Below are 12835 nucleotides of genomic sequence, written 5' to 3'. Positions count from 1 at the left end.
ACATCCATGGATGTCAGAAAGTACCCTTTATTATAAAAACCTGTTGTTCAATTCAGTCTTATGAATGAATCCCTCAAACTGCACTCTGCTTTTTTCATCATGGAGTGGCGTACCAGATAGGAAACATTTTAAAACACTCTGGAGGCATTTAAAAGTGACAGTAAGTTTGTTTAAGAGTACTTGCTGCAATAGTTGTTGCCTACAGCTGTACAGTTTGCTCTGTGGCCATCAATAACGGTCTTGTCAGAAAGAGCTTAATAAGAAAAAAACTGTACACACACACACAGACACACGCGAAAAGTAAAACGGGCAGAGATAAAAAAATAAAAAAAACACCTACAGCAGTTATGATTGGAGTACACAAGAACTAATGGATCAAATAAACTACAAAAGCATAAAACAGAATGTAATCCTGAGGGCAACAGCTTCAATGAGAGTGCCTGATCAAAGAGATGATGCAGGCCCTCCGCATTTTACTGCCAGAGTGCTTTCAATTTCCATTCCAAGTGTCTTTATGGGGAAAGTGAGATATTAGATATTTCAGCAAAGTTGCCATCAAGACAATTATGCAAGTTTGCATAGTTATATGTGCTCTGAAATATATGTTTGAACTTTCAAATTAATCAGGGTCAGTAATATTTATAAAGTTTCAAAAGATTTCTATTTCAAATAAATGCTGTTCTTTTTCAAGTCAAGTCAAGTCAGCTTTATTGTCAGTTCTTCCACATGTACAGCACATACATACAGATAATTGAAATTGCGTTACTCTCAGACCCTTGGTGCATACAGATAACACTAACAGTAGAGTAAAAATACATATAGATACAGATTAAATATAAATACAACTATACAAATAAGGGTGTGTAAAAAAATCAAAATAAAATAAAATAATGCATCACAAGGCACATGACAGACACAAGCCAGTGGAATAACCAAACAGTGCAGATAAAACGATTGTACTGCAAAAGAGTTTATACAGTCTGATTAAAGTGACAAAAAGCTCAAAGAGCTGTTCTTTATCTAAACTGACTAAAGAGGTAGTTGAATGAGGTAGTGAACAGACCAATGCTATACAAAGTGTCTGGTGCAGGTCACAGTTTGTTAGTGGGAGGTGGGAGTGGAAGGACCTGGGGATGTGGGTGACACCGAAGACTGGAGTAATGGCTGCTGAAAATTTATTGGGAATAAATTACATTTCAATATTTATTAAATTGTAATAATATTTCACAATATTACTATTTGTATTTTTTGTTTTTTTATTTTTTATAAATGAAGCCTTTGTGGGCATAAGATGGTCACTGTGATTTGGACAAGTAAAACGTGTTCCTGGATCAAAATTTTTGTCAGAAAATATAGATTTAACCCAATCCCTATCCCTAAACCTAACCTTACCCATAATTTATTCCAAAAATCTGTGAAAAATAATAGCTGATTAAAAAGGGTGTAGAAGCACCTAACTCTGATTGTAAGCCTAAAACAGATATTTTCTGAAAAGTTATATCTTAATTCTGATTGGATTAAGAACAAGAATGTTGATCCAGGAACATGTTGTACTTGGTGAAATCAAGCTCGCCTGCATAAGATACTTCTTTCAAAGACATTTAAAACTCTTACAGGCCCCAAACTTTTCAATGGGTGCCATCAGAATGAGAGTCCAAACAGCTAATAAAAGCATCACTATAATCCACAGTACTTCAGTCCATTAACATCTTTCTCCAGTGAAGAGGTATCTTGTCTGAATCAGGAGAGAAATATGCACAGATAAAGCACTGCTTGCAAATGAAAACAGTTCAGATCTGTTCTAAACCAATATGCTGGCGAAATTTGATGTGGAAGGACAACAAGGGATGGAAGCAGCGTTATTTTATCAGCTAGTCTTTTAACATAAACCTAATGCTCAACAGATATTAGTCATCTCTCCAAACTTGTTGTGTAATATTGTCCAAGTGTGTACATGCTTAGAGTTCAAGGGACAGTTTGGACACCATAATCAATAAAACATGTGCTTTCAGGTGGAACAAACAATTACTGCAACATCACTCTAAAATGTCATTGCCGAACCGGAGGTGCTGTAAACTGGCTCGATGAAGTCCCTCATAGTCCCTCTTCTGCTCTCCTACACTCAATCATCCCATTGTATTGTGCTTTTTAGAAAATCTGCACAATCAGAGTGAAACAAACGCAGATATTGCTCTAGTGCCAGTGCTGGTGATATTTAGAAGAACTAGAGAATTTGACAGGGACCTCTGCTGCTTCATTAATAAGTACTGAATCAGACTCTTTTTAAATCGCTCAATAAGCAATTTGCTTACACACATCAATGCAAGAAATTCTTCCGGTGGGCTTACACTGACCTTTTGAATGTCAATGCCACTGACAAATCCTAAGAGAATTCAGAAAAGTGTGAAAGAGTAGGTGAAATAGTGGAGATGTAACCTGAGGACATACAGCAGCTCAAAACAGCTCAGAAATGCATTTCAGTATTCAAAGAAAGTTTAATCACAGAGCGTTTCTCAGTGTCATGTAGCTTTCTAAATGATAAATGAACAGGCACATCTTTAACATCTGAAAGCAGCCAGCATAAAACACTTAATAGTATCTTACAATGGGGGGTAAAAAAGTGCAGGATTTTACTTTAAAACAATTTTCACTCAAAAGTTGCTCTTAAACACGTGGGTTCCCTGTTTTAATAAGTAAATCACTCCAGATTGTATTAATTATTAATTATTCCTAAGAATAAAATAATAGATTATTATTATTATTATTATTATTATTATTATTGAAGTCCATTTCCGCTTTAGAGTAAATAAAATATAAACAAAATTTTGACTTTGTATCTGGCTTTCAGAACTTCCTTTACTTCTCTCAGTTATGATTTAATTTCTCTCTTTAAATGATAAAATGCAACTTTATATCTTTGAACTGTGACTTTATTTCTTATATTATTTCTCCCAATTACAACTTTACTGTGTATCTCACAAAATAACTTTTTATTTTACATTTGCAACTTTATTTCTCAGAATCGTAATTACCTTTTTGAACTTGCAATTAACATTTTTTTCTCCCGTAAGGCTTACAAATGCATAGTACATTATAGTATATAATCATAATATACAATTTAAAAAAAAATCTGTATTCAATATAATGCAATAAAATGGCAGTGTATTGTGAAACAATGGCAAATTAAGACTTGAATTGAACTCTAGGGCTTTGGCCAGTGACCAATAACAGTTTAGTCTGATTCATAAGCAAATTAATCTTTTGACTTACTTTGCCAGTGCAAAGTGTTTCAGTATAGTCACAGACACACACAGTATAGGTGTTTAGTTCCTGGTTGGATCAATGGGTTTTTTAAAGAAATCTGTTGCTTGAATAAGCCAATGACTCCTAGTTCATTGTTTATTTCATGAATGAATCATCATTGTTGAATTAATTGCTTGAATTGAGTGAGTCACTAACTTGTTCAAACACAGCCACTTGCCACCAACTACAGTTGTAAAAATGTAACTTGCAGAAAGAGTAGTTATCATCGATTTGTTCTGTGAATATTCAGAAATGCAACAATTATTTAAACAAATAATTAATTTAATGTTTCTGCGTCACTTGTGCATATACCCACAATACCTGGCTGTCATTAATGTTTAAGACTCTGAAGTTTACTTAACCAGACTGATCCACTTTGTTTTCATTTCCAGTTCAGAATAACAATATGGATGAGACTCTCCTGGGACTCTAAGCCTTGACAACTGCCAAGGCTTCATTCTGTCTCTTCAGCTCTCTCTCTCTCTCTCTCTCTCTCTCTCTCTCTCTCTCTCTCTCTCTCTTTCTGTGTGTGTCATATTTCCTTCTTTTCTCTTGACTACATAGACTGAGACTCAAGTAAATAGCAGAGAAGAGAGCTTTAGAGCCTTGCAGTCTTTGAATAAATTGAAACTAAATTTGCTTTTCTTGTGAAGTAAAATTCTACCTATTGATCCGGCCTGCTCTTTTTTAGAGACTAATAAACTTCAGCTGCCCACCTCACTTGGTTGAATGAGTCAGAAGTTTGATGTTCAAGGGTAAAATCATCGTATAAAGGAGTTAGTCCTTGACATCTGCATGAGAGAATTTACCAAGAAAATCCATTAACTGCAAAAACACTTTCTATCTATCTATCATCTATCTATCTATCTATCTATCTATCTATCTATCTATCTATCTATCTATCTATCTATCTATCTATCTATCTATCTATCTATCTATCTATCTATCTATCTATCTATCTATCCATCCATCCATCCATCCATCCATCCATCCATCCATCCATCCATCCATCCACCTATCATCTGTTTTTATTGTATCTTTGTTGTATTTTTACTGTACACAGAAACCACCCAAAAGTTCTAAAAATAAAGGTGAATAAAACGTACCTGTAAAAAAAAAAAAACAACAACAACATGTATGTATTATCCCAAATATAAAAGTGGTATTGCACACTATTTATAAATAGTGTTGTTATTATTATTATTACATTTTATTTGAATACATATTGCAGCATTATTATGCAAATAGACTTTTACACAGCATTGCAATTCAGTTACATACAACTTAGCACAGGATAAATTATTTTTGACATGCAGTTAGTTGCATTATTGCTGTCAACATGTTACACTCATCCAACACTCAGGCAAAATCATGCTCCAGGCAAAATCATGCAAGTCCAATTCGCACTGCACACATTTTCTGATTGCCACAGACCCCTAGAGTTTCTCAGCTCATCCCATTTGCAAAAAAGCATTTAGCCAAGCTCAAATCAGGTACACATGCATCTCTCAAGGTGTTTCTGGTCTACGATCCCTGGCCCAGAGCATGAAGCAGATGAATAAAAATAAGGAGGGAGACATCAGGCATCCAGAATACAAGACGGAGAAAGACTGAAAATAAGAGATCAGGAACCATTCCTGTTATGATGGATGAGTAGGTAACTAAAGCTCTGAATATGTTCAGATATCCTAGGGAGTGTTTAAAGAACCACAACACAAATGTGGAGCTAAAAGAGATAGACGAAGAGAGAAAATAAGATGTTGGAACCCAGTGCTGTCAGGATGGATGCGTAGGTAAATGCAGTGCAGCATTGCTTTCCTGCTGCGTTCCTAATGCCCTAAGAGCAAGGCTAATGTGCTCTAAAGAGATGCTTCTCTCTTCATCTGGGATGCGGATGCTAGGACTGTTCTGAGGTACAGTAAAGAGGAAGGAGAAAAGAGGTGTAGGAAAGAGTAAATATGGGAAATTAATGAGCACAATCAGACGAATGGAGAGGATCACTGCTGTCCACTAATTTCCTCGTAACATGTGAGGGTTAACACTTCTGAGGAAACTGTCTGGGGAATTCTATTGTTAATATTTTTGTAAAAACTGTGATACTTTTTTTATTTATTTTTTATTTATTTATTTTTTTTTAATTTAAGGATTCATTAACATTTAGAAGATTCAAAAGAACATTTATTTGAAATAAAAATCTTTCTAACAATGTTAATGTCTTTTATCAATTTAACTGCTGAATTAAGTATTAATTTAGATAAAGTTATATACAGTATATGACTTTTTTATATATTACAGATTAAAAATTAGCACCTTCAAATATGGATATAACTTCAACATCAACACTCTACCCCTGGTGTGAGGTTTGTGTCCTGTGACAAATTGAAGTGTACTTGGATGCTGTAGCTAATTCTTTTTGTTGATTTGATAGATCCTCTTTTTCTGCTTGACTGGCCTCCCATCAACCAGAGGATGGGCCGGAAAACAGAAAGTCAAGAGACAAAGAAAAAAAAGAGAGGGAGAGAAGAAAAGAGGAATGTCATTTCAAAGCTTCTATCATTTCTCTGCCACTCTGCTCTCTGGGATTAGTTGAATAAGTCTGTTTCTTTCATACTTTCTTTGTCTCCATGTCTATCTGCTTTTCATTACTTTCCATTTCTCCCTGGCAGTTTGCTCAGCTTGTAATGAGCTGGTCCGAGAGTGCAGACTTATCTGTAAAGGGGGTTGTTGAAATCTACAGTACATTTTTATTCAAAGGAGACAGATTAAGAGGTACTACAAGTTGTATAAATAATTATATGGTACATCCAATCTACTTGCCGTGAAGAAACACAGATTGAAGAAGCCCTAAACGTACATTATTGTGGTACTCACAGCTCTTCAATATAAAGTTGTTTTAATGTACGATCCAGATACACATCGCAACTAAATTTGTGAAGAAATGCTTCAGAACTATGTTTTTATTCAACGCAAAAAGATGACCTGAGCTCAGATAAACCAAGGAACTGAACTTGACAGCCAGTAATCACAAGGCATTTTATTTTATTTTTTTGCGAAAGAGCAGAGTTGTTTTTGTCTACAGGAAAACTGTCATCAGTCATTGTCATCTTAAAGCAAGGTGGGACTCAACAGACATGAGAATACATCTGCCACCTCATTTCAAGATAAACATACACACACACACACACACACACACACGCACACACACACATGAATATATATATATATATATATATATATATATATATATATATATATATATATATATATATATATATATATATATATATATATATATATATATATATTAATAATGCAATTTAACTATCAAAAAAAAAAGTTGAATAGAAATGATGGTTCCAATTCGTTTTTTACATGCATCCGGCAGATACTTTTAGATTGCATTTAAGGTACACATTTTATCAGTACTTGCTTTCTCTGGAAATCGACCTTGGCGTTGCTATAAGAGTTGGACTACAGGAAGGCCAAATGGTCTAATGTTAATATAATTAGCCATATAAATGCCATAAAGTTAACTCTAGTACATTTTATAAAAATTATCCTGTCCTTGAAACCCATGCATTTACGTTCCTCAGGGTCTTTAAGGTCTTTTGTAGTCAACGAGCATTCTAAGATTGACTAATTATTCAGTAAGTAAACAAGACAAAAAAATTACTGTACCATATTTATTTTTCTCATTGTTGACTGAAACTTTCTGTATTGTTTTGCTCCCGTTTTTCAGTTATTAAGATTGGACTATTGTTCTGGCTGTGGGTGTGTAGAGGCTGACCTCGGTACCTGTCGAAGTGTTTGCATTCTAAGTCTGCTTGAATAAACGCAGGTAAATGACAAGCACATTTTGAATTTTAATGTGGATAATGATAATTAAATGTTACATAATCAATTTTAATGCATTTTTTTCTGTAAAATGTATTTTGTTGGTAATCATTTCTGAGATAAAAGGGAACAAAAACATACAAATACAAATTATTGCTTAAAATCTTAGATGGTGCTTTGTCTCCTATCTCCACACTGTGAAGGGTTTGTTAGTGGGCTAGAATCAGGGCTGCTGGTGTTAACATTTTCTGTGCAGTTTTGGAGTGTTTAGAGTTGCTATTTCAGATTTGTTCTGCTATTCACTTCTGATTTCTACCTTCTCCTTTACTCATCTGTAGTTGAAGCATGTCCTAATAAGCAATGAAAATATAAAAGAAAAAGAACAAGAAAAGCAGCTATTTTGGTTGAAGCTTATAATAATTGAACCATGATCCCTTGTCTCCCTGGACACAGCCCAAAGAGCTCACCAAACAAACACAAACATCTGTTGACTCATTATCCATAATTCTATATTCTAAGAAATAGATAATTATTGTTTCGAGCGATATGACACATGCCAAGCCAAATCAGATGTATTTAGTATGAAAGTTTGATTTTTTATTTAGATTTTTAGAGCATATTGCTTGCGGTGGGCAAAAAGCAGCTGCATCTTTTAGTTATGCACATTAATATTCACTTCAAACAAGTATGCACAAACCATAACAAGGTAAAATACTATATTTTTACCTGAGTACAAAACACAATGGATAATCGTTGCATGTGGTTTGCTATTAATCTGATACATGCAGTTTTACATTTCTGCAGTATTTTTGTCAGAGACATTGTGGAATTTTGAAGAATAAAGGCACTTTCTTAAACGACTGATAAAATAAAAAAATAATACATATATTTCCCCCCGATTGTAACTCCAGTCCTGAACAATTGCAAAATTGACAAATTTACATTCTAACCATTATTGATGCCTACAACTAATACAGTCTCTATAAAGAGAGAGTTACTTTACTCTTACCACAATTGTTAATCTTGGTTTTCTAATTTGCCTGTTTGAGCAATTTTTCAAGAGTAATGATATTCACATGACTTATTTTGCTTATATAAATAAATATGTAGTTTTACTGAAGGTGATTAATTTAATAACTTATTTGTCTTACCATTTACTGTACCATTCATTCGAATCCAACTTACCATTTAATTTCATATAAATTGATTTGTTCAGTCATTATTACATGCAAAGAAACATTTTCAAAGGGATAGTGACATGTGACATCAGCGGATCAACCATAATTGTATGTAGCTATACAAGAATACATTTTGTGCACAAAGAAAACAAAAATAACAACTGGACTATTTTAATGATGTCTTTAGCAAACACATTCTCACCCATAACTTGTCACATACTGGTGTACTGAAGCTTGGTCAAGACTCTTTGGTGTTTTTTTTTATGCATAGGGTACTCCTTAAGCGTAAATTTTTGACGTACAGGGTCCTCCATTGCATTAAATAAAGACAAATATTTGTATAATAAATAATACATTTAACAAATGCATAGATTGTGTATATAATACCACATTTCATTGTACTGTTTTATTACCTCCAGCTCGTTCTGCAGTAATGACAATCCATGTCTTCCAAGCCATTGTTTCTGCCATATTTCCTTTTGTCGTGGTTTCTTCTTTCTTCTGGATAAAATAACTGCACAGTCCAATTGAAGGGCCAGTTGATCATCCATGCTTGAAGAAATGGCCTATAATTGCTGTAATTTCTCATGAGAATTTATTTGAGAAAAGTAATTTTCGCTGATGTAATATGTGTGCAGCTATGACAAAACGATAAGAACAGATGAGAAGAGTCTTGTTGCATAGTGTGAGCAACACAGTGATTCAGCTTGTCTTTCAATCATTTAGTGTGAGCTTGCAATAAGAAACCTTTGGCGTTAGTGTGCCGACACAAATGGCACTGGGAATGTTATCATCATGATTAAATTATATATTGGGTAATAATATTGGCATTATTGCATATATGTTGGAGTGTGATTTTTCAATGTAAACAGTCACAACAGTTTTATTTATATCACAATATTTACACATTTATGAACACGTAACCCAATCCCTGGCCCTAAACCTACCATTTGTCAATAAAACACACGATATAATGGGCAGATACAACTACAGTCATAATTTATTCAAAAAGTATGAATATTCACAGCAATTTATTTGTTAGAGGAATAGTTGCAATCTCCATCTCTGCATGCCATCTCAGACGAAAGTATACATTTATATACAATTATTTCTTTTTTTCTTTTTTTTTACAAATGCATGCAATTAAATTAAGACAAACAATTGAAAACAATGGAGGTGATGCTAATGATGCTAAAAGGATACCCCTGTGTGTCGAAAATTGATGCTAAAGAAGTACCCTTAGCATCAAAAAGCGATGCCAAGGGGTCCTGACCAAGCGTCAATATGTGACATGTTGGGAGTGAGAATGTATTGCCTTACTAGCTTTCTGGGCCTTGTGCATGTCAGTTGCTTTGCTGTCTATGCAGGGTCAAAAACCTCTCAGATTTAAACAAAAATTTCTTAATTTGTGAACCAAAAATGAATGAAGGTCTTATGAGTTTGGAATGACATGAGGGTGAGTAATTAATGACAGAATTTCCATTTTTGGTAGAACTAAACCCTTTAACCATCTGAAGTTTGAACAAACGAACAAATGAATGAATATAAGGGATAATTTTGGTTGTATATCATCTTTTGCAACAATGCAACATTAGGCTGGAAGGATGAACCTTTTATATGTGTTTAAAACAGTTGTCTACTAAACACAGTTCTCAGTCAGAATAAAGTGTTTCCCACATCTTAATCCTAAAATGTCCTCACTTTAAGGCATATCAAAGGGAATAAAGAGCTCTGAGACACGTGAGGTCGTTCCTTTATTCATTCTGATCAATGTATTAATATTCATGGAAACTTTCCCAAATCCAGATCTGATGATCCTTCAACAGCCTACATTATCTCGACTTCTGTTGATGGCCCGAGAAAGTATTTTTGGATGCTCAGTCTTTCCCCAATTCTCCAATCTTTCTGTGTTTGTGTTTTTGAGGAAAAAAAAAATCAAAAGATTAAATTAAATTTGCAGCAGGAGGCAATTTTTTCTCTCTCCCTGGTGAGGTTGTTCAAACAGCCTGTGTGCATAGAGAGGCACGCTGGGTTTGCTGAGTTCTGGATTAATCTAGTCTAAAGATATGTCTTTATCAAAGTGAATTCTCAGTCTCTGTTTTCACAGGGCAACCAAAGCTTGCGAGATGTTCTGATCTCCTAGATTCAAAGGCTGGGTTCAGAGCTTTTGAAGAGCAAACCCTCACACCACATACAACACAAAATTAGAGCTGAGAGAGAGAAGTCCAGGAACTAAATCTTTAGAGACTACATAGGCTGGCTATGTCACAATATTATACTTAATGGATTATACAGAATTACTTGCAACTACGGTAAAGATCTGAAGTTTTTCCTCTCTCTTTGACCTCTGATCTGAACGGTACAAAATGTAACACATCAAACTTAGGACAGACCAACAAAATTGATTCAGTGCTAAAGTAATCCACGAGGCTCCAGTCAACGGTGCGCAGTCAACAATAAAGCATTGATTTTTCAGGATGCATCCCACCATGTCACACTCCATCTCAGACAGAAATATGGGCCACATTAATCATTTAACATCAGCAGTCATATAAAAGAAGATAGAAGGAACTTTCTTTCTTGGATCAACTATAATAACAATCTGAAATTGTGTTGCATATAATTTTGGTTTAAAAAAAGGTAGAAATGGTCACATTTAGACTGGGGAAACATTAAGTAGAAGGTACAACAGAGCAGTAGAAGAAAAGGCCATTTTGATTTTTTTTTTCCATCCCAAGATGATCAATAGCAACAATACCCTTCATAGTAAAAACCACGAGGCCCGCACCAAAGAGTTGATAATTAAATAATATGATCGAACATTTAAACCTCATCTAATCTAATATATAATATATATTATATTTTCATAAATATTTTTTTTCTATAATAAATAAATAAATACATAAATAAACACAAAAATACATAAAATCAATAAATAAGGACGTAAATAACTATTTAAATTATTTAATTATTCAACAAAAATCAATCACAACAATCACAAATTTTATTTTGTTTCATTGAAAATGAATAGTTTGGAAAGGTTTAATATTTACAGCATTTCAATTTAACATTTATGTTTTCATAAATTAGGTTGCTCCATCATTACAAATACAAGTAAACTTATTTAAATAATAGCTTTTGAATGAATTAATGAATGAATGTTCCATTACTTTCTACCCAATGTGCCATTTATTTTTATATTAATTGCATTAATAAATTATAACTTTGAAACAAACAAACTAAACATACAAATAAAAATGTATATTTCAGGCATAATAAATGGGTAATTTAGTTAGCCTATTTTTTATAATTACAAAGATTGTCAAATACTTGTCAAACCATTCATTGTTGTCGCACTGCCTCTGTTGGCCATTTTAGGTAAACCGGAAGAATAATCTTTCTTGAAACAGGGCCATTGGGTTCACTCTGAACCGAAATGTATTTGAGTTTTTTTTTTTTTTTTTATATTGTCTCATAATGACAGTAAAGTATAATATGTGACACCTACAGCTGTTTGAGAGCTGCAAAGGCTCATGATGAGATTCAACGCAGTGTGTCAGACTACCTTTGACGGTCAGGGCATAGAATTGTCCTCTCTCTGCTAAAGGACAGCACTGAGCTGGTCCCAAGAGGCCCCAGAGGTCTATGGTTGACAGCAGGCATGCTGCCCACACCATTAGAGCCTTAATTAGATGGGCACAATGCCCACTGAATGGCCACTGGGGGAAAGCAATACTCCAGTGTTTTGATTACACTTGCTGTCTGAATAAAGGCTGCTTTTGATGGAGAGATGGATGAAAGACATTATTTAACGGTTGGTGTTCATGTGTAATTGACCCTGCACCTCATGCTGATGCAGTCTGGACTATTCCCCAGCCCTCTGCTGACATGATGGCTCATTAGCATGGTGTTAGTAGCAAACATTGGATTTTGAAAGGGTGTCTTTCTTCAGTGGAGTCCATAAGTCCTATGGAAGAGCAGGAAGGCCAAGAAGTGTCATTTTCAGAATTTGCTGATTTTTCAGGATGAACTGTTGTTTTAGAATGGTCTATGAAACTTTACTATCATTTATTTTGCTGCTTTTGAAATACACTAGCTTACTCTTATAACTATACGCTTTTATTTTAATCTATGAAAGTCCATCATAAAATATGAATAAAAAGTAAATAATAAAAAAGAAAATTATATACAGATTTATAGAAAATATTCTATTTGCAATTGATAATCACTTAGATTTTTTTTCTCATACAATGTCCCATTCCATCCTCACACCTGTATTGCGTTGAATAATGCAAAAAGTGTGAAAATACGATTTACTTATATAATACTTATTGCATTAACAATTATTAACATACCTGCAAACTCACAACAGGTCAAAAGTTGTCATGGTTCGAAATATGACCCTTAGGGGGGTCTGGGGGCAACATTTGCTTTCAAGTAAAAAAAGAAAAAAGCACACACTTTTTGGACAGTGCAACTCTGTCGTCATTGGTGTTCATACTTCTTTTTGGGAACAATGG

This window comes from Carassius auratus, chromosome 19 (assembly GCF_003368295.1).
Source record: "Carassius auratus strain Wakin chromosome 19, ASM336829v1, whole genome shotgun sequence".
Lineage (NCBI taxonomy): Eukaryota > Metazoa > Chordata > Actinopteri > Cypriniformes > Cyprinidae > Carassius > Carassius auratus.
Note: the sequence above shows the minus strand (reverse complement) of the source record.